This window comes from Meriones unguiculatus, chromosome 14 (assembly GCF_030254825.1).
Source record: "Meriones unguiculatus strain TT.TT164.6M chromosome 14, Bangor_MerUng_6.1, whole genome shotgun sequence".
NCBI classification, from domain to species: Eukaryota; Metazoa; Chordata; class Mammalia; order Rodentia; family Muridae; genus Meriones; species Meriones unguiculatus.
Genome location: NC_083361.1, coordinates 32,500,712 through 32,525,308, shown reverse-complemented (window position 1 = coordinate 32,525,308; position 24,597 = coordinate 32,500,712).

The following is a 24,597-nucleotide window of genomic DNA, read 5'->3' as shown; positions in this document are numbered from 1 at the left end:
GAAACGCAAAGCACAACTTTGAAAACTAATTCACATACGTGTCGCCTGTTCAATTATTATAACAGGAAAACTGAAAAGTGATATAACCCTAACCCTAACCGCCTAACCTTAACTCTAACCCTAACCCTAACACTAACCCTAACCCTAAAACCTAACCCTAACCCTAACCCTAACCCTAACCCTAACTCTTACCCTAACTTGTTCCTAATAGGAACAAGTTTCCAATGAAAGAACGTAAACGTAAAAAGCACTACTGTGTAAACTAAATCACATGTGTGACGCACTCTCAATTAGGAATACAGGAAAACTGAAAAGTGATATATCACACTGTACAGCACAGGAACAAGTTTCCAATGAAAGAACGTAAACATAAAAAGCACTACTGTGTAAACTAAATCACATATGTGTCGCTCGCTCAATTAGGAATACAGGAAAAGTGAAAAGTGATATATCACACTGTACAGCACAGGAACAAGTTTCCAAGGAAAGAACAGAAAAGCAAAGCAATAACTTTAAACCGAATCACATGTGTGTCGCTCGCTCAATTAGGAATACAGAAAAACTGAAAAGTGATATAACGCACTGTACAGCACAGGAACAAGTTTCGAACGAAAGAACAGAAAAGCAAAGCACTACTTTAAAAACTAAATTACCGGTGTGTCGCTCGCTCAATTAGAAATACAGGAAAACTGAAAAGTGATATAACACACTGTACAGCACAGGAATAGTTTCCAATGAAAGAACAGAAAAGCAAATCACTACTTTGTTAACTAATTCACATACGTGTCGCCTGTTCAATTATTATAACAGAAAAACTGAAAAGTGATATAACGCACTGTACAGCACAGGAACAAGTTTCGAACGAAAGAACAGAAAAGTAAAGCACCACTTTAAAAACTAAATCACATGTGTGTCGCTCGCGCAATTAAGAATACAGGAAAACTGAAAAGTGAAATATCACACTGTACAGCACAGGAACAATTTTCCAACGAAAGAACAGAAAAGGAAAGCACTACCTTTAAACCGAATCACATGTGTGTCGCTCGCTCAATTAGGAATACAGGAAAACTGAAAAGTGATATAACGCACTATACAGCACAGGAACAATTTTCGAAAGAAAGAACAGAAAAGCAAAGCACCACTTTAAAAACTAAATCAAATGAGTGTCGCTCGCTCAATTAGGAATACAGGAAAACTGAAAAGTGATATATTGAACTGTACGGCAAAGAAACAAGTTTCCATTGAAAGAACAGAAACACAAAGCACAACTTTGAAAACTAATTTACATACGTGTCGCCTGTTCAATTATTATAACAGGAAAACTGAAAAGTGATATAACCCTAACCCTAACCGCCTAACCTTAACTCTAACCCTAACCCTAACAATAACCCTAACCCTATACCCTAACCCTAACCCTAACCCTACCCTAACCCTAACCCTAACCCTAACCCTAACCCTAACCCTAACCCTAACTTGTTCCTAATAGGAACAAGTTTCCAATGAAAGAACGTAAACGTAAAAAGCACTACTGTGTAAACTAACACATGTGTGACGCACTCTCAATTAGGAATACAGGAAAACTGAAAAGTGATATATCACACTGTACAGCACAGGAACAAGTTTCCAATGAAAGAACAGAAAAGCAAAGCACTACCTTTAAACGGATTCACATGTGTGTCGCCCGCTCAATTTAGAATACATGAAAACTGAAAAGTGATATATCGAACTGCACAGCAAAGAAACTAGTTTACATTGAAAGTACAGAAAGGCAAAGCACAACTTTGAAAACTAATTCACATACGTGTCGCCTGTTCAATTATTATAACAGGAAAACTGAAAAGTGATATAACGCACTGTACAGCACAGGAACAAGTTTCCAATGAAAGAACAGAAAAGCAAAGCACTACTTTGTTAACTAATTCTCATACGTGTCGCCTGTTCAATTATTATAACAGGAAAACTGGAAAGTGATATAACGCACTGTACAGCACAGGAACAAGTTTCGAACGAAAGAACAGAAAAGCAAAGCAGTACTTTTAAATGGAATCACATGTGTGTCGCTCGCACAATTAGGAGTACAGGAATACTGAAAAGTGATATATCGAACTGTACGGCAAAGAAACAAGTTTCCATTGAAAGAAGAGAGACGCAAAGCACAACTTTGAAAACTAATTCACATACGTGTCGCCTGTTCAATTATTATAACAGGAAAACTGAAAAGTGATATAACCCTAACACTAACCCTAACCCGCTAACCGTAACTCTAAACCTAACCCTAACCCTAACCCTACCCTAACTCTAACACTAACCCTAACCCTAACCCTAATCCTAACCCTAACCCTAACCCTAACCCTAACCCTACCCTAACCCTAACCCTAACCCTAACCCTAACCCTAACTTGATCCTAACAGGAACAAGTTTCCAATGAAAGAACGTAAACATAAAAAGCACTACTGTGTAAACTAAATCACATATGTGTCGCTCGCTCAATTAGGAATACAGGAAAACTGAAAAGTGATATATCACACTGTACAGCACAGGAACAAGTTTCCAAGGAAAGAACAGAAAAGCAAAGCAATAACTTTAAACCGAATCACATGTGTGTCGCTCGCTCAATTAGGAATACAGAAAAACTGAAAAGTGATATAACGCACTGTACAGCACAGGAACAAGTTTCGAACGAAAGAACAGAAAAGCAAAGCACTACTTTAAAAACTAAATTACCGGTGTGTCGCTCGCTCAATTAGAAATACAGGAAAACTGAAAAGTGATATAACACACTGTACAGCACAGGAATAGTTTCCAATGAAAGAACAGAAAAGCAAAGCACTACTTTGTTAACTAATTCACATACGTGTCGCCTGTTCAATTATTATAACAGAAAAACTGAAAAGTGATATAACGCACTGTACAGCACAGGAACAAGTTTCGAACGAAAGAACAGAAAAGTAAAGCACCACTTTAAAAACTAAATCACATGTGTGTCGCTCGCGCAATTAAGAATACAGGAAAACTGAAAAGTGAAATATCACACTGTACAGCACAGGAACAATTTTCCAACGAAAGAACAGAAAAGGAAAGCACTACCTTTAAACCGAATCACATGTGTGTCGCTCGCTCAATTAGGAATACAGGAAAACTGAAAAGTGATATAACGCACTGTACAGCACAGGAACAATTTTCGAAAGAAAGAACAGAAAAGCAAAGCACCACTTTAAAAACTAAATCAAATGAGTGTCGCTCGCTCAATTAGGAATACAGGAAAACTGAAAAGTGATATATTGAACTGTACGGCAAAGAAACAAGTTTCCATTGAAAGAACAGAAACGCAAAGCACATCTTTGAAAACTAATTTACATACGTGTCGCCTGTTCAATTATTATAACAGGAAAACTGAAAAGTGATATAACCCTAACCCTAACCGCCTAACCTTAACTCTAACCCTAACCCTTACCCTAACCCTACCCTAACCCTAACCCTAACCCTAACCCTAACCCTAACCCTAACCCTAACTTGTTCCTAATAGGAACAAGTTTCCAATGAAAGAACGTAAACGTAAAAAGCACTACTGTGTAAACTAACACATGTGTGACGCACTCTCAATTAGGAATACAGGAAAACTGAAAAGTGATATATCACACTGTACAGCACAGGAACAAGTTTCCAATGAAAGAACAGAAAAGCAAAGCACTACCTTTAAACGGATTCACATGTGTGTCGCCCGCTCAATTTAGAATACATGAAAACTGAAAAGTGATATATCGAACTGCACAGTAAAGAAACTAGTTTACATTGAAAGTACAGAAAGGCAAAGCACAACTTTGTTAACTAATTCTCATACGTGTCGCCTGTTCAATTATTATAACAGGAAAACTGGAACGTGATATAACGCACTGTACAGCACAGGAACAAGTTTCGAACGAAAGAATAGAAAAGCAAAGCAGTACTTTTAAATGGAATCACATGTGTGTCGCTCGCACAATTAGGAGTACAGGAATACTGAAAAGTGATATATCGAACTGTACGGCAAAGAAACAAGTTTCCATTGAAAGAAGAGAGACGCAAAGCACAACTTTGAAAACTAATTCACATACGTGTCGTCTGTTCAATTATTATAACAGGAAAACTGAAAAGTGATATAACCCTAACCCTAACCCTAACCCCCTAACCATAACTCTAAACCTAACCCTAACCCTAACCCTACCCTAACTCTAACACTAACCCTAACCCTAACCCTAATCCTAACCCTAACCCTAACCCTAACCCTACCCTAACCCTAACCCTAACCCTAACCCTAACCCTAACTTGATCCTAACAGGAACAAGTTTCCAATGAAAGAATGTAAACATAAAAAGCACTACTGTGTAAACTAAATCACATATGTGTCGCTCGCTCAATTAGGAATACAGGAAAACTGAAAAGTGATATATCACACTGTACAGCACAGGAAAGGGTTTCCAAGGAAAGAACAGAAAAGCAAAGCACTAACTTTAAACCGAATCACATGTGTGTCGCTCGCTCAATTAGGAATACAGAAAAACTGAAAAGTGATATAACGCACTGTACAGCACAGGAACAAGTTTCGAACGAAAGAACAGAAAAGCAAAGCACTACTTTAAAAACTAAATTACCTGTGTGTCGCTCGCTCAATTAGGAATACAGGAAAACTGAAAATTGATATAACACACCGTACAGCACAGGAATAGTTTCCAATGAAAGAACAAAAAAGCAAAGCACTACTTTGTTAACTAATTCCCATACGTGTCGCCTGTTCAATTATTTTAACAGGAAAACTGAAAAGTGATATAACGCACTGTACAGCACAGGAACAAGTTTCCAATGAAAGAACAGAAAAGCAAATCACTACTTTGTTAACTAATTCTCATACGTGTCGCCTGTTCAATTATTATAACAGGAAAACTGAAAAGTGATATAACGCACTGTACAGCACAGGAACAAGTTTCAAACGAAAGAACAGAAAAGCAAAGCAGTACTTTTAAATGGAATGATATGTGTGTTGCTCGCACAATTAGGAGTACAGGAAAACTGAAAAGTGATATATCGAACTGCACGGCAAAGAAACAAGTTTCCATTGAAAGAAGAGAAACGCAAAGCACAACTTTGAAAACTAATTCACATACGTGTCGCCTGTTCAATTATTATAACAGGAAAACTGAAAAGTGATATAACCCTAACCCTAACCCTAACCCCCTAACCCTAACTCTAACCATAACCCTAACCCTAACCCTACCCTAACCCTAACCCTAATCCTAACCCTAACCCTAACCCTAACCATAACCCTAACCCTACCCTAACCCTAACCCTAACTCTAACCCTAACTTGTTCCTAACAGGAACAAGTTTCAGAAACAAGTTTCCAATGAAAGAACGTAAACATAAAAAGCACTACTGTATAAACTAAATCACATATGTGTCGCTCGCTCAATTAGGAATACAGGAAAACTGAAAAGTGATATAACACACTGTACAGCACAGGAACAAGTTTCCAACGAAAGAACAGAAAAGCAAAGCACTAACTTTAAACCGAATCACATGTGTGTTGCTCGCTCAATTAGGAATACAGAAAAACTGAAAAGTGATATAACGCACTGTACAGCACAGGAACAACTTTCGAACAAAAGAACAGAAAAGTAAAGCACCACTTTAAAAACTAAATCACATGTGTGTCGCTCGCGCAATTAAGAATACAGGAAAACTGAAAAGTGAAATATCACACTGTACAGCACAGGAACAATTTTCCAACAAAAGAACAGAAAAGGAAAGCACTACCTTTAAACCGAATCACATGTGTGTCGCTCGCTCAATTAGGAATACAGGAAAACTGAAAAGTGATATAACACACTGTGCAGCACAGGAAAAATTTTCGAAAGAAAGAACAGAAAAACAAAGCACCACTTTAAAAACTAAATCAAATGAGTGTCGCTCGCTCAATTAGGAATACAGGAAAACTGAAAAGTGATATATCGAACTGTACGGCAAAGAAACAAGTTTCCATTGAAAGAACAGAAATGCAAAGCACAACTTTGAAAACTAATTCATATACGTGTCGCCTGTTCAATTATTATAACAGGAAAACTGAAAAGTGATATAACCCAAACCCTAACAGCCTAACCTTAACTCTAACCCTAACCCTAACACTAACCCTAACCCTAAACCCTAACCCTAACCCTACCCTAACCCTAACCCTAACCCTAACCCTAACCCTAACCCTAACTTGTTCCTAATAGGAACAAGTTTCCAATGAAAGAACGTAAACGTAAAAAGCACTACTGTGTAAACTAAATCACATGTGTGACGCACTCTCAATTAGGAATACAGGAAAACTGAAAAGTGATATATCACACTGTACAGCACAGGAACAAGTTTCCAATGAAAGAACAGAAAAGCAAAGCACTACTTTGTTAACTAATTCTCATACGTGTCGCCTGTTCAATTATTATAACAGGAAAACTGGAAAGTGATATAACGCACTGTACAGCACAGGAACAAGTTTCGAACGAAAGAACAGAAAAGCAAAGCAGTACTTTTAAATGGAATCACATGTGATGTCGCTCGCACAATTAGGAGTACAGGAAAACTGAAAAGTGATATATCGAACTGTACGGCAAAGAAACAAGTTTCCATTGAAAGAAGAGAAACGCAAAGCACAACTTTGAAAACTAATTCACATACGTGTCGCCTGTTCGATTATTATAACAGGAAAACTGAAAAGTGATATTACCCTAACCCTAACCCTAACCCTAACCCTACCCTAACCCTAACCCTAACCCTAACCCTAACTTGATCCTAACAGGAACAAGCTTCCAATGAAAGAACGTAAACATAAAAAGCACTACTGTGTAAACTAAATCACATATGTGTCGCTCGCTAAATTAGGAATACAGGAAAACTGAAAAGTGATATATCACACTGTACAGCACAGGAACAAGTTTCCAAGGAAAGAACAGAAAAGTAAAGCACTAACTTTAAACCGAATCACATGTGTGTCGCTCGCTCAATTAGGAATACAGAAAAACTGAAAAGTGATATAACGCACTGTACAGCACAGGAACAAGTTTCGAACGAAAGAACAGAAAAGCAAAGCACTACTTTAAAAACTAAATTACCTGTGTGTCACTCGCTCAATTAGGAATACAGGAAAACTGAAAAGTGATATAACGCACTGTACAGCACAGGAATAGTTTCCAATGAAAGAACAGAAAAGCAAAGCACTACTTTGTTAACTAATTCACATACGTGTCGCCTGTTCAATTATTATAACAGAAAAACTGAAAAGTGATATATCACACTGTACAGCACAGGAACAAGTTTCCAATGAAAGAACAGAAAAGCAAAGCACTACCTTTAAACAGAATCACATGTGTGTCGCCCGCTCAATTTAGAATACATGAAAACTGAAAAGTGATATATCGAACTGCACAGCAAAGAAACTAGTTTCCATTGAAAGAACAGAAACGCAAAGCACAACTTTGAAAACTAATTCACATACGTGTCGCCTGTTCAATTATTATAACAGGCAAACTGAAAAGTGATATAACGCACTGTACAGCACAGGAACAAGTTTCCAATGAAAGAACAGAAAAGCAAAGCACTACTTTGTTAACTAATTCTCATACGTGTCGCCTGTTCAATTATTATAACAGGAAAACTGAAAAGTGATATAACGCACTGTACAGCACAGGAACAAGTTTCGAACGAAAGAACAGAAAAGCAAAGCGGTACTTTTAAATGGAATGATATGTGTGTCGCTCGCACAATTAGGAGTACAGGAAAACTGAAAAGTGATATATCGAACTGTACGGCAAAGAAACAAGTTTCCATTGAAAGAACAGAAACGCAAAGCACAACTTTGAAAACTAATTCACATACGTGTCGCCTGTTCAATTATTATAACAGGAAAACTGAAAAGTGATATAACCCTAATCCTAACCGCCCAACCTTAACTCTAACCTTAACCCTAACACTAACCCTAACCCTAAACCCTAACCCTAACGCTAACCCTAACCCTAACCTTCCCTAACCCTAACCCTAACCCTAACCCTAACCCTAACTTGTTCCTAATAGGAACAAGTTTCCAATGAAAGAACGTAAACGTAAAAAGCAATACTGTGTAAACTAAATCACATGTGTGACGCACTCTCAATTAGGAATACAGGAAAACTGAAAAGTGATATATCACACTGTACAGCACAGGAACAAGTTTCCAACGAAAGAACAGAAAAGCAAAGCACTACCTTTAAACAGAATCACATGTGTGTCGCTCGCTCAATTTAGAATACAGAAAAACTGAAAAGTGATATATCGAACTGCACAGCAAAGAAACAAGTTTCCATTGAAAGAACAGAAACGCAAAGCACAACTTTGAAAACTAATTCACATACGTGTCGCCTGTTCAATTATTATAACAGGAAAACTGAAAAGTGATATAACGCACTGTACAGCACAGGAACAAGTTTCCAATGAAAGAACAGAAAAGCAAAGCACTACTTTGTTAACTAATTCTCATACGTGTCGCCTGTTCAATTATTATAACAGGAAAACTGAAAAGTGATATAACGCACTGTACAGCACAGGAACAAGTTTCGAACGAAAGAACAGAAAAGCAAAGCAGTACTTTTCAATGGAATGATATGTGTGTCGCTCGCACAATTAGGAGTACAGGAAAACTGAAAAGTTATATATCGAACTGTACGGCAAAGAAACAAGTTTCCATTGAAAGAAGAGAAACGCAAAGCACAACTTTGAAAACTAATTTACATACGTGTCGCCTGTTCAATTATTATAACAGGAAAACTGAAAAGTGATATAACCCTAAACCTAACCCTAACCCCCTAACCCTAACTCTAACCGTAACCCTAACCCTAACCCTACCCTAACCCTAACCCTAACCCTAATCCTAACCCTAACCCTAACCCTAACCCTAACCCTACCCTAACCCTAACCCTAACCCTAACCCTCACTTGTTCCTAACAGCAACAAGTTTCCAATGAAAGAACGTAAACATAAAAAGCACTACTGTGTAAACTAAACCACATATGTGTCGCTCGCTCAATTAGGAATACAGGAAAACTGAAAAGTGATATATCACACTGTACAGCACAGGAACAAGTTTCCAACGAAAGAACAGAAAAGCAAAGCACTAACTTTAAACCGAATCACATGTGTGTCGTTCACTCAATTAGGAATACAGAAAAACTGAAAAGTGATATAACGCACTGTACAGCACAGGAACAAGTTTTGAACGAAAGAACAGAAAAGCAAAGCACTACTTTAAAAACTAAATTGCCTGTGTGTCGCTCGCTCAATTAGGAATACAGGAAAACTGAAAAGTGATATAACACACTGTACTGCACAGGAATAGTTTCCAATGAAAGAACAGAAAAGCAAAGCACTACTTTGTTAACTAATTCACATACGTGTCGCCTGTTCAATTATTATAACAGAAAAACTGAAAAGTGATGTAACGCACTGTACAGCACAGTAACAAGTTTCGAACGAAAGAAGAGAAAAGTAAAGCACCACTTTAAAAACTAAATCACATGTGTGTCGCTCGCGCAATTAAGAATACAGGAAAACTGAAAAGTGATATAACGCACTGTACAGCACAGGAACAATTTTCCAATGAAAGAACAGAAAAGGAAAGCACTAGATTTAAACCGAATCACATGTGTGTCGCTCGCTCAATTAGGAATACAGGAAAACTGAAAAGTGATATAACGCACTGTACAGCACAGGAACAATTTTCAAAAGAAAGAACAGAAAAGCAAAGCACCACTTTAAAAACTAAATCAAATGAGTGTCGCTCGCTCAATTAGGAATACAGGAAAACTGAAAAGTGATATATCGTACTGTACGGCAAAGAAACAAGTTTCCATTGAATGAACAGAAACGCAAAGCACAACTTTGAAAACTAATTCACATACGTGTCGCCTGTTCAATTATTATAACAGGAAAACTGAAAAGTGATATAACGCACTGTACAGCACAGGAACAAGTTTCCAATGAAAGAACAGAAAAGCAAAGCACTACTTTGTTAACTAATTCTCATACGTGTCGCCTGTTCAATTATTATACCAGGAAAACTGAAAAGTGATATAACGCACTGTACAGCACAGGAACAAGTTTCAAACGAATGAACAAAAAAGCAAAGCAGTACTTTTAAATGGAATGATATGTGTGTCGCTCGCACAATTAGGAGTACAGGAAAACTGAAAAGTGATATATCGAACTGTACGGCAAAGAAACAAGTTTCCATTGAAAGAAGAGAAAAGCAAAGCACAACTTTGAAAATTAATTCACATACGTGTCGCCTGTTCAATTATTATAACAGGAAAACTGAAAAGTGATATAACGCACTCTACAGCACAGGAACAAGTTTCGAACGAAAGAACAGAAAAGCAAAGCAGTACTTTTAAATGGAATGATATGTTTGTCGCTCGCACAATTAGGAGTACAGGAAAACTGAAAAGTTATATATATCGAACTGTATGGCAAAGAAACAAGTTTCCATTGAAAGAAGAGAAACGCAAAGCACAACTTTGAAAACTAATTCACATACGTGTCGCCTGTTCAATTATTATAACAGGAAAACTGAAAAGTGATATAACCCTAACCCTAACCCCCAAACTTAACTTTAACCCTAACTCTAACCCTAACACTAACCGTAACCCTAACCCTACCTTAACCCTAACTCTAACCCTAACCCTAACCCTAAACCTAACCGTAACTTGTTCCTAATGGAACAAGTTACCAATGAAAGAACGTAAACGTAAAAAGCACTACTGTGTAAACTAAATCACATGTGTGTCGCTCGCTCAATTAGGAATACAGTAAAACATAAAAGTGATATATCACACTGTACAGCACAGGAACAAGTTTCCAACGAAAGAACAGAAAAGGAAAGCACTACCTTTAAATGGAATCACATGTGTGTCGCTCGCTCAATTTAGAATACATGAAACCTGAAAAGTGATATATAGAACTGCACAGCAAAGAAACAAGTTTCCATTGAAAGAACAGAAACGCAAAGCACAACTTTGAAAACTAATTCACATACGTGTCGCCTGTTCAATTATTATAACAGGAAAACTGAAAAGTGATATAACGCACTGTACAGCACAGGAACAAGTTTGCAATGAAAGAACAGAAAAGCAAAGCACTACTTTGTTAACTAATTCTCATACGTGTCGCCTGTTCAATTATTATAACAGGAAAACTGAAAAGTGATATAACGCACTGTACAGCACAGGAACAAGTTTCGAACGAAAGAACAGAAAAGCAAAGCAGTACTTTTAAATGGAATGATATGTGTGTTGCTCGCACAATTAGGAGTACAGGAAAACTGAAAAGTGATATATCGAACTGTACGGCAAAGAAACAAGTTTCCATTGAAAGAAGAGAAACGCAAAGCACAACTTTGAAAACTAATTCACATACGTGTCGCCTGTTCAATTATTATATCAGGAAAACTGAAAAGTGATATAATCCTAACCCTAACCCTAACCCCCTAACACTAACTCTAACCCTAACCCTAACCCTAACCCTACCCTAACCCTAACCCTAATCCTAACCCTAACCCTAACCCTAACCCTACCCTAACCCTAACCCTAACCCTAACTTGTTCCTAACAGGAACAAGTTTCAGAAACAAGTTTCCAATGAAAGAACGTAAACATAAAAAGCACTACTGTGTAAACGAAATCACATATGTGTCGCTCGCTCAATTAGGAATACAGGAAAACTGAAAAGTGATATATCACACTGTACAGCACAGGAACGTGTTTCCAACGAAAGAACAGAAAAGCAAAGCACTAACTTTAAACCGAATCACATGTGTGTCGCTCGCTCAATTAGGTATACAGAAAAACTGAAACGCACTGTACAGCACAGGAACAAGTTTCGAACGAAAGAACAGAAAAGTAAAGCACTAATTTAAAAACTAAATTACCTGTGTGTCGCTCGCTCAATTAGGAATACAGGAAAACTGAAAAGTGATATAACACACTGTACAGCACAGGAATAGTTTCCAATGAAAGAACAGAAAAGCAAAGCACTACTTTGTTAACTAATTCACATACGTGTCGCCTGTTCAATTATTATAACAGATAAACTGAAACGTGATATAACGCACTGTACAGCACAGGAACAAGTTTCGAACAAAAGAACAGAAAAGTAAAGCACCACATTAAAAACTAAATCACATGTGTGTCGCTCGCGCAATTAAGAACACAAGAAAACTGAAAAGTGAAATATCACACTGTACAGCACAGGGACAATTTTCCAACGAAAGAACAGAAAAGGAAAGCACTAACTTTAAACCGAATCACATGTGTGTCACTCGCTCAATTAGGAATACAGGAAAACTGAAAAGTGATATAACGCACTGTACAGCACAGGAACAATTTTCGAAAGAAAGAACAGAAAAGCAAAGCACCACTTTAAAAACTAAATCAAATGAGTGTCCCTCGATCAATTAGGAATACAGGAAAACTGAAAAGTGATATATCGAACTGTACAGCAAAGAAACAAGTTTCCATTGAAAGAACAGAAACGCAAAGAAAACTTTGAAAACTAATTCACATACGTGTCGCCTGTTCAATTATTATAACAGGAAAACTGAAAAGTGATATAACCCTAATCCTAACCCCCAAACTTAACTCTAACCCTAACTCTAACCCTAACACTAACCGTAACCCTAACTCTACCTTAACCCTAACTCTAACCCTAACCCTAACCCTAACCCCCTAACCCTAACTCTAACCCTAACCCTAACCCTACCCTAACCCTAACCCTAACCCTAACCCTAACCCTAACCCTAACTTGTTCCTAATAGGAACAAGTTTCCAATGAAAGAACGTAAACGTAAAAAGCACTACTGTGTAAACTAAATCACATGTGTGACGCACTCTCAATTAGGAATACAGGAAAACTGAAAAGTGATATATCACACTGTACAGCACAGGAACAAGTTTCCAATGAAAGAACAGAAAAGCAAAGCACTACCTTTAAACAGAATCACATGTGTGTCGCCCGCTCAATTTAGCATACATGAAACCTGAAAAGTGATATATCGAACTGCACAGCAAAGAAACTAGTTTCCATTGAAAGAACAGAAACGCAAAGCACAACTTTGAAAACTAATTCACATACGTGTCGCCTGTTCAATTATTATAACAGGAAAACTGAAAAGTGATATAATGCACTCTACAGCACAGGAACAAGTTTCGAACGAAAGAACAGAAAAGCAAAGCAGTACTTTTAAATGGAATGATATGTTTGTCGCTCGCACAATTAGGAGTACAGGAAAACTGAAAAGTGATATATCGAACTGTACGGCAAAGAAACAAGTTTCCATTGAAAGAACAGAAACGCAAAGCACAACTTTGAAAACTAATTCACATACGTGTCGCCTGTTCAATTATTATAACAGGAAAACTGAAAAGTGATATAACCCTAACCCTAACCCCCAAACTTAACTCTAACCCTAACTCTAACCCTAACACTAACCGTAACCCTAACTCTACCTTAACCCTAACTCTAACCCTAACCCTAACCCTAACCCTAACTTGTTCCTAAGGGAACAAGTTTCCAATGAAAGAACGTAAACGTAAAAAGCACTACTGTGTAAACTAAATCACATGTGTGTCGCTCGCTCAATTAGGAATACAGTAAAACATAAAAGTGATATATCACACTGTACAACACAGGAACACATTTCCAACGAAAGAACAGAAAAGGAAAGCACTACCTTTAAACGAAATCACATGTGTGTCGCTCGCTCAATTTAGAATACAGGAAAACTGAAAAGTGATATATCGAACTGCACAGCAAAGAAACAAGTTTCCATTGAAAGAACAGAAACGCAAAGCACAACTTTGAAAACTAATTCACATACGTGTCGCCTGTTCAATTATTATAACAGGAAAACTGAAAAGTGATATAACGCACTGTACAGCACAGGAACAAGTTTCCAATGAAAGAACAGAAAAGCAAAGCACTACTTTGTTAACTAATTCTCATACGTGTCGCCTGCTCAATTATTATAAAAGGAAAACTGAAAAGTGATATAACGCACTGTACAGCACAGGAACAAGTTTCGAACGAAAGAACAGAAAAGCAAAGCAGTACTTTTAAATGGAATGATATGTGTGTTGCTCGCACAATTAGGAGTACAGGAAAACTGAAAAGTGATATATCGAACTGTACGGCAAAGAAACAAGTTTCCATTGAAAGAAGAGAAACGCAAAGCACAACTTTGAAAACTAATTCACATACGTGTCGCCTGTTCAATTATTATATCAGGATAACTGAAAAGTGATATAATCCTAACCCTAACCCTAACCCCCTAACACTAACTCTAACCCTAACCCTAACCCTAACCCTACCCTAACCCTAACCCTAATCCTAACCCTAACCCTAACCCTAACCCTAACCCTACCATAACCCTAACCCTAACCCTAACCCTAACTTGTTCCTAACAGGAACAAGTTTCAGAAACAAGTTTCCAATGAAAGAACGTAAACATAAAAAGCACTACTGTGTAAACGAAATCACATATGTGTCGCTCGCTCAATTAGGAATACAGGAAAACTGAAAAGTGATATATCACACTGTACAGCACAGGAACGTGTTTCCAACGAAAGAACAGAAAAGCAAAGCACTAACTTTAAACCGAATCACATGTGTGTCGCTCGCTCAATTAGGTATACAGAAAAACTGAAAAGATATATAACGCACTGTACAGCACAGGAACAAGTTTCGAACGAAAGAACAGAAAAGCAAAGCAGTACTTTAAAAACTAAATTACCTGTGTGTCGCTCGCTCAATTAGGAATACAGGAAAACTGAAAAGTGATATAACACACTGTACAGCACAGGAATAGTTTCCAATGAAAGAACAGAAAAGCAAAGCACTACTTTGTTAACTAATTCACATACGTGTCGCCTGTTCAATTATTATAAGAGAAAAACTGAAACATGATATAACGCACTGTACAGCACAGGAACTTGTTTCGAACAAAAGAACAGAAAAGTAAAGCACCACTTTAAAAACTAAATCACATGTGTGTCGCTCGCGCAATTAAGAATACAGGAAAACTGAAAAGTGAAATATCACACTGTACAGCACAGGAACAATTTTCCAACGAAAGAACAGAAAAGGAAAGCACTACCTTTAAACCGAATCACATGTGTGTCACTCGCTCAATTAGGAATACAGGAAAACTGAAAAGTGATATAACGCACTGTACAGCACAGGAACAATTTTCGAAAGAAAGAACAGAAAAGCAAAGCACCACATTAAAAACTAAATCAAAATAGTGTCGCTCGCTCAATTAGGAATACAGGAAAACTGAAAAGTGATATATCGAACTGTACGGCAAAGAAACAAGTTTCCATTGAAAGAACAAAAACGCAAAGCACAACTTTGAAAACTAATTCACATACGTGTCGCCTGTTCAATTATTATAACAGGAAAACTGAAAAGTGATATAACCCTAACCCTAACCGCCTAACCTTAACTCTAACCCTAACCCTAACACTAACCCTAACCCTAAACCATAATCCTAACCCTAACCCTAACCCTAACCCTAACCCTAACCCTACCCTAACCCTAACCCTAACCCTAACCCTAACCCTAACCCTAACTTGTTCCTAATAGGAACAAGTTTCCAATGAAAGAACATAAACGTAAAAAGCACTACTGTGTAAACTAACACATGTGTGACGCACTCTCAATTAGGAATACAGGAAAACTGAAAAGTGATATATCGAACTGCACAGCAAAGAAACAAGTTTCCATTGAAAGAACAGAAAGGCAAAGCACAACTTTGAAAACTAATTCACATACGTGTCGCCTGTTCAATTATTATAACAGGAAAACTGAAAAGTGATATAACCCTAATCCTAACCGCCCAAACTTAACTCTAACCCTAACCCTAACCCTAACCCCCTAACCCTAACTCTAACCCTAACCCTAACCCTACCCTAACCCTAACCCTAACCCTAACCCTAACCCTAACCCTAACCCTAACTTGTTCCTAATAGGAACAAGTTTCCAATGAAAGAACGTAAACGTAAAATGCACTACTGTGTAAACTAAATCACATGTGTGACGCACTCTCAATTAGGAATACAGGAAAACTGAAAAGTGATATATCACACTGTACAGCACAGGAACAAGTTTCCAATGAAAGAACAGAAAAGCAAAGCACTACCTTTAAACAGAATCACATGTGTGTCGCCCGCTCAATTTAGCATACATGAAACCTGAAAAGTGATATATCGAACTGCACAGCAAAGAAACTAGTTTCCATTGAAAGAACAGAAACGCAAAGCACAACTTTGAAAACTAATTCACATACGTGTCGCCTGTTCAATTATTATAACAGGAAAACTGAAAAGTGATATAACGCACTTTACAGCACAGGAACAAGTTTCCAATGAAAGAACAGAAAAGCAAAGCACTACTTTGTTAACTAATTCTCATACGTGTAGCCTGTTCAATTATTATAACAGGAAAACTGAAAAGTGATATAACGCACTCTACAGCACAGGAACAAGTTTCGAACGAAAGAACAGAAAAGCAAAGCAGTACTTTTAAATGGAATGATATGTTTGTCGCTCGCACAATTAGGAGTACAGGAAAACTGAAAAGTTATATATCGAACTGTACGGCAAAGAAACAAGTTTCCATTGAAAGAACAGAAACGCAAAGCACAACTTTGAAAACTAATTCACATACGTGTCGCCTGTTCAATTATTATAACAGGAAAACTGAAAAGTGATATAACCCTAACCCTAACCCCCAAACTTAACTCTAACCCTAACTCTAACCCTAACACTAACCGTAACCCTAACTCTACCTTAACCCTAACTCTAACCCTAACCCTAACCCTAACCCTAACCCTAACTTGTTCCTAAGGGAACAAGTTTCCAATGAAAGAACGTAAACGTAAAAAGCACTACTGTGTAAACTAAATCACATGTGTGTCGCTCGCTCAATTAGGAATACAGTAAAACATAAAAGTGATATATCACACTGTACAGCACAGGAACACATTTCCAACGAAAGAACAGAAAAGGAAAGCACTACCTTTAAACGGAATCACATGTGTGTCGCTCGCTCAATTTAGAATACAGGAAAACTGAAAAGTGATATATCGAACTGCACAGCAAAGAAACAAGTTTCCATTGAAAGAACAGAAACGCAAAGCACAACTTTGAAAACTAATTCACATACGTGTCGCCTGTTCAATTATTATAACAGGAAAACTGAAAAGTGATATAACGCACTGTACAGCACAGGAACAAGTTTCCAATGAAAGAACAGAAAAGCAAAGCAGTACTTTTAAATGGAATGATATGTGTGTTGCTCGCACAATTAGGAGTACAGGAAAACTGAAAAGTGATATATCGAACTGTACGGCAAAGAAACAAGTTTCCATTGAAAGAAGAGAAAGGCAAAGCACAACTTTGAAAACTAATTCACATACGTGTCGCCTGTTCAATTATTATATCAGGAAAACTGAAAAGTGATATAATCCTAACCCTAACCCTAACCCCCTAACACTAACTCTAACCCTAACCCTAACCCTAACCCTACCCTAACCCTAACCCTAATCCTAACCCTAACCCTAACCCTAACCCTAACCCTACCCTAACCCTAACCCTAACCCTAACCCTAACTTGTTCCTAACAGGAACAAGTTTCAGAAACAAGTTTCCAATGAAAGAACGTAAACATAAAAAGCACTACTGTGTAAACGAAATCACATATGTGTCGCTTGCTCAATTAGGAATACAGGAAAACTGAAAAGTGATATATCACACTGTACAGCACAGGAACGTGTTTCCAACGAAAGAACAGAAAAGCAAAGCACTAACTTTAAACCGAATCACATGTGTGTCGCTCGCTCAATTAGGTATACAGAAAAACTGAAAAGATATATAACGCACTGTACAGCACAGGAACAAGTTTCGAACGAAAGAACAGAAAAGCAAAGCAGTACTTTAAAAACTAAATTACCTGTGTGTCGCTCGTTCAATTGGGAATACAGGAAAACTGAAAAGTGATATAACACACTGTACAGCACAGGAATAGTTTCCAATGAAAGAACAGAAAAGCAAAGCACTACTTTGTTAACTAATTCACATACGTGTCGCCTGTTCAATTATTATAAGAGAAAAACTGAAACATGATATAACGCACTGTACAGCACAGGAACTAGTTTCGAACAAAAGAACAGAAAAGTAAAGCACCACTTTAAAAACTAAATCACATGTGTGTCGCTCGCGCAATTAAGAATACAGGAAAACTGAAAAGTGAAATATCACACTGTACAGCACAGGAACAATTTTCCAACGAAAGAACAGAAAAGGAAAGCACTACCTTTAAACCGAATCACATGTGTGTCACTCGCTCAATTAGGAATACAGGAAAACTGAAAAGTGATATAACGCACTGTACAGCACAGGAACAATTTTCGAAAGAAAGAACAGAAAAGCAAAGCACCACATTAAAAACTAAATCAAAATAGTGTCGCTCGCTCAATTAGGAATACAGGAAAACTGAAAAGTGATATATCGAACTGTACGGCAAAGAAACAAGTTTCCATTGAAAGAACAGAAACGCAAAGCACAACTTTGAAAACTAATTCACATACGTGTCGCCTGTTCAATTATTATAACAGGAAAACTGAAAAGTGATATAACCCTAACCCTAACCGCCTAACCTTAACTCTAACCATAACCCTAACACTAACCCTAACCCTAAACCCTAATCCTAACCCTAACTCTAACCCTAACCCTACCCTAACCCTAACCCTAACCCTAACCCTAACCCTAACCCTAACCCTAACTTGTTCCTAATAGGAACAAGTTTCCAATGAAAGAACGTAAACGTAAAAAGCACTACTGTGTAAACTAACACATGTGTGACGCACTCTCAATTAGGAATACAGGAAAACTGAAAAGTGATATATCGAACTGCACAGCAAAGAAACAAGTTTCCATTGAAAGAACAGAAACGCAAAGCACAACTTTGAAAACTAATTCACATACGTGTCGCCTGTTCAATTATTATAACAGGAAAACTGAAAAGTGATATAACGCACTGTACAGCACAGGAACAAGTTTCCAATGAAAGAACAGAAAAGCAAAGCACTACTTTGTTAACTAATTCTCATACGTGTCGCCTGTTCAATTATTATAACAGGAAAACTGAAAAGTGTTATAACGCACTCTACAGCACAGGAACAAGTTTCGAACGAAAGAACAGAAAAGCAAAGCAGTACTTTTAAATGGAATGATATGTTTGTCGCTCGCACAATTAGGAGTACAGGAAAACTGAAAAGTGATATATCGAACTGTACGGCAAAGAAACAAGTTTCCATTGAAAGAAGAGAAACGCAAAGCACAACTTTGAAAACTAATTCACATACGTGTCGCCTGTTCAATTATTATAACAGGAAAACTGAAAAGTGATATAACCCTAACCCTAACCCTAACCCCCTAACCCTAACTCTAACCCTAACCCTAACCCTAACCCTACCCTAATTATTATAACAGGAAAACTGAAAAGTGATATAATGCACTGTACAGCACAGGAACAAGTTTCGAAAGAAAGAACAGAAAAGTAAAGCACCACTTTAAAAACTAAATCACATGTGTGTCGCTCGCTCAATTAGGAGTACAGGAAAACTGAAAAGTGATATATCGAACTGTACAGTACAGGAACAAGTTTCAAACGAAAGAACAGAAAAGCAAAGCACTACTTTAAAAACTAAATCACAAGTGTGTCGCTCGCTCAATTAGGAATACAGGAAAACTGAAAAGTGATATATCACACTGTACAGCACAGGAACAAGTTTCCAACGAAAGAACAGAAAAGCAAAGCACTAACTTTAAACCGATTCACATGTGTGTCGCTAGCTCAATTAGGAATACAGGAAAACTGAAAAGTGATATAACGCACTGTACAGCACAGGAACAATTTTCGAAAAAAAGAACAGAAAAGCAAAGCACCACTTTAAAAACTAAATTAAAATAGTGTCGCTCGCTCAATTAGGAATACAGGAAAACTGAAAAGTGATATATCGAACTGTACGGCAAAGAAACAAGTTTCCATTGAAAGAACAGAAACGCAAAGCACAACTTTGAAAACTAATTCACATACGTGTCGCCTGTTCAATTATTATACAGGAAAACTGAAAAGTGATATAACCCTAACCCTAACCGCCTAACCTTAACTCTAACCCTAACCCTAACACTAACCCTAACCCTAAACCCTAATCCTAACCCCAACCATAACTCTAACCCTAACCCTAACTCTAACCCTAACCCTAACCCTAACCCTACCCTAACCCTAACCCTAATCCTAACCCTAACCCTAACCCTAACCCTAACCCTACCCCTACCCTAACCCTAAACCTAACTTGTTCATAATAGGAACAAGTTTCCAATGAAAGAACGTAAACGTAAAAAGCACTACTGTGTAAACTAACACATGTGTGACGCACTCTCAATTAGGAATACAGGAAAACTAAAAAGTGATATATCACACTGTACAGCACAGGAACAAGTTTCCAACGAAAGAACAGAAAAGCAAAGCACTACCTTTAAACGGAATCACATGTGTGTCGCTCGCTCAATTTAGAATACAGGAAAATGAAAAGTGATATATCGAACTGCACAGCAAAGAAACAAGTTTCCATTGAAAGAACAGAAACGCAAAGAACAACTTTGAAAACTAATTCACATACGTGTCGCCTGTTCAATTATTATATCAGGAAAACTGAAAAGTGATATAACCCTAACCCTAACCCTAACCCCCTAACACTAACTCTAAGCCTAACCCTAACCCTAACCCTACCCTAACCCTAACCCTAATCCTAACCCTAACCCTAACCCTAACCCTAACCCTAACCCTACCCTAACCCTAACCCTAACCCTAACCCTAACCCTAACCCTAACCCTAACCCTAACCCTAACTTGTTCCTAACAGGAACAAGTTTCAGAAACAAGTTTCCAATGAAAGAACGTAAACATAAAAAGCACTACTGTGTAAACTAAATCACATATGTGTCGCTCGCTCAATTAGGAATACAGGAAAACTGAAAAGTGATATATCACACTGTACAGCACAGGAACAAGTTTCCAACGAAAAAACAGAAAAGCAAAGTACTAACTTTAAACCGAATCACATGTGTGTTGCTCGCTCAATTAGGAATACAGGAAAACTGAAAAGTGATATAACGCACTGTACAGCACAGGAACAATTTTCGAAAGAAAGAACAGAAAAGCAAAGCACCACTTTAAAAACTAAATCACATGTGTGTCGCTCGCTCAATTAGGAATACAGGAAAACTGAAAAGTGATATATCGAACTGTACGGCAAAGAAACAAGTTTCCATTGAAAGAACAGAAACGCAAAGCACAACTTTGAAAACTAATTAACATACGTGTCGCCTGTTCAAATATTATAACAGGAAAACTGAAAAGTGATATAACCCTAACCCTAACCGGCTAACCTTAACTCTAACCCTAACCCTAACACTAACCCTAACCCTAAACCCTAACCCTAAACATAACCCTAACCCTACCCTAACCCTAACTTGTTCCTAATAGGAACAAGTTTCAAATGAAAGAACGTAAACGTAAAAAGCACTACTGTGTAAACTAACACATGTGTGATGCACTCTCAATTAGGAATACAGGAAAACTGAAAAGTGATATATCACACTGTACAGCACAGGAACAAGTTTCCAATGAAAGAACAGAAAAGCAAAGCACTACCTTTAAACGGAATCACATGTGTGTCGCCCGCTCAATTTAGAATACATGAAAACTGAAAAGTGATATATCGAACTGCACAGCAAAGAAACTAGTTTCCATTGAAAGAACAGAAACGCAAAGCACAACTTTGAAAACTAATTCACATACGTGACGCCTGTTCAATTATTATAACAGGAAAACTGAAAAGTGATATAACGCACTGTACAGCACAGGAACAATTTTCGAAAGAAAGAACAGAAAAACAAAGCACCACTTTAAAAACTAAATCAAATGAGTGTCGCTCGCTGAATTAGGAATACAGGAAAACTGAAAAGTGATATATCGAACTGTACGGCAAAGAATCAAGTTTCCATTGAAAGAACAGAAACGCAAAGCACAACTTTGAAAACTAATTCACATACGTGTCGCCTGTTCAATTATTATAACAGGAAAACTGAAAAGTGATATAACCCTAATCCTAACCGCCCAACCTTAACTCTAACCTTAACCCTAACACTAACCCTAACCCTAAACCCTAACCCTAACCCTAACCCTAACCCTACCCTAACCCTAACCCTAACCCTAACCCTAACTTGAACAAGTTTCCAATGAAAGAACGTAAACGTAAAAAGCACTACTGTGTAAACTAACACATGTGTGACGCACTCTCAATTAGGAATACAGGAAAACTGAAAAGTGATATATCACACTGTACAGCACAGGAACAAGTTTCCAATGAAAGAACAGAAAAGCAAAGCACTACCTTTAAACAGAATCACATGTGTGTCGCCCGCTCAATTTAGAATACATGAAAACTGAAAAGTGATATATCGAACTGCACAGCAAAGAAACTAGTTTCCATTGAAAGAACAGAAACGCAAAGCACAACTTTGAAAACTAATTCACATACGTGTCGCCTGTTCAATTATTATAACAGGAAAACTGAAAAGTGATATAACCCTAACCCTAACCCAACCCCCTAACACTAACTCTAACCCTAACCCTAACCCTAACCCTACCCTAACCCTAACCCTAATCCTAACCCTAACCCTAACCCTAACCCTAACCCTACCCTAACCCTAACCCTAACCCTAACTTGTTCCTAACAGGAACACTAACCCTAACCCTAAACCCTAATCCTAACCCTAACCCTAACCCTACCCTAACCCTACCCTAACCCTAACCCTAACCCTAACCCTAACCCTAACCCTAACCCTACCCTAACTCTAACCCTAACCCTAACCCTAACTTGTTCCTAACAGGAACAAGTTTCAGAAACAAGTTTCCAATGAAAGAACGTAAACATAAAAAGCACTACTGTGTAAACTAAATCACATATGTGTCGCTCGCTCAATTAGGAATACAGGAAAACTGAAAAGTGATATATCGAACTGTACGGCAAAGAAACAAGTTTCCATTGAAAGAAGAGAAACGCAAAGACAACTTTGAAAACTAATTCACATACGTGTCGCCTGTTCAATTATTATAACAGGAAAACTGAAAAGTGATATAACCCTAACCCTAACCCCCTAACCATAACTCTAACCCAAACCCTAACCCTAACCCTACCCTAACCCTAACCCTAATCCTAACCCTAACCCTAACCCTAACCCTAACCCTACCCTAACCCTAACCCTAACTTGTTCCTAATAGGAACAAGTTTCCAATGAAAGAACGTAAACGTAAAAAGCACTACTGTGTAAACTAAATCACATATGTGTCGCTCGCTCAATTAGGAATACAGGAAAACTGAAAAGTGAAATATCACACTGTACAGCACAGGAACAAGTTTCCAACGAAAGAACAGAAAAGCAAAGCACTAACTTTAAACCGAATCACATGTGTGTCGCTTGCTCAATTAGGAATACAGGAAAACTGAAAAGTGATATAACGCATTGTACAGCACAGGAACAATTTTCGAAAGAAAGAACAGAAAAGCAAAGCACCACTTTAAAAACTAAATCACATGTGTGTCGCTCGCTCAATTAGGAATACAGGAAAACTGAAAAGTGATATATCAAACTGTACGGCAAAGAAACAAGTTTCCATTGAAAGAACAGAAACGCAAAGCACAACTTTGAAAACTAATTCACATACGTGTCGCCTGTTCAATTATTATAACAGGAAAACTGAAAAGTGATATAACACTAACCCTAACCGCCTAACCTTAACTCTAACCCTAACCCTAACACTAACCCTAACCCTAAACCCTAACCCTAACCCTAACCCTAACCCTAACCCTAACCCTACCCTAACCCTAACCCTAACCCTAACCCTAAACCTAACCCTAACTTGTTCCTAATAGGAACAAGTTTCCAATGAAAGAACGTAAACGTAGAAAGCACTACTGTGTAAACTAAATCACATGTGTGACGCACGCTCAATTAGGAATACAGGAAAACTGAAAAGTGATATAACCCTAACCCTAACTGCCTAACCTTAACTCTAACCCTAACCCTAACACTAACCCTAACCCTAAACCCTAACCCTAACCCTAACCCTAACCCTAACCCTACCCTAACCCTAACCCTAACCCTAACCCTAACCCTAACTTGTTCCTAATAGGAACAAGTTTCCAATGAAAGAACGTAAACGTAAAAAGCACTACTGTGTAAACTAACACATGTGTGACGCACTCTCAATTAGGAATACAGGAAAACTGAAAAGTGATACATCACACTGTACAGCACAGGAACAAGTTTCCAATGAAAGAACAGAAAAGCAAAGCACTACCTTTAAACGGAATCACATGTGCGTCGCTCGCTCAATTTAGAATACATGAAAACTGAAAAGTGATATATCGTACTGC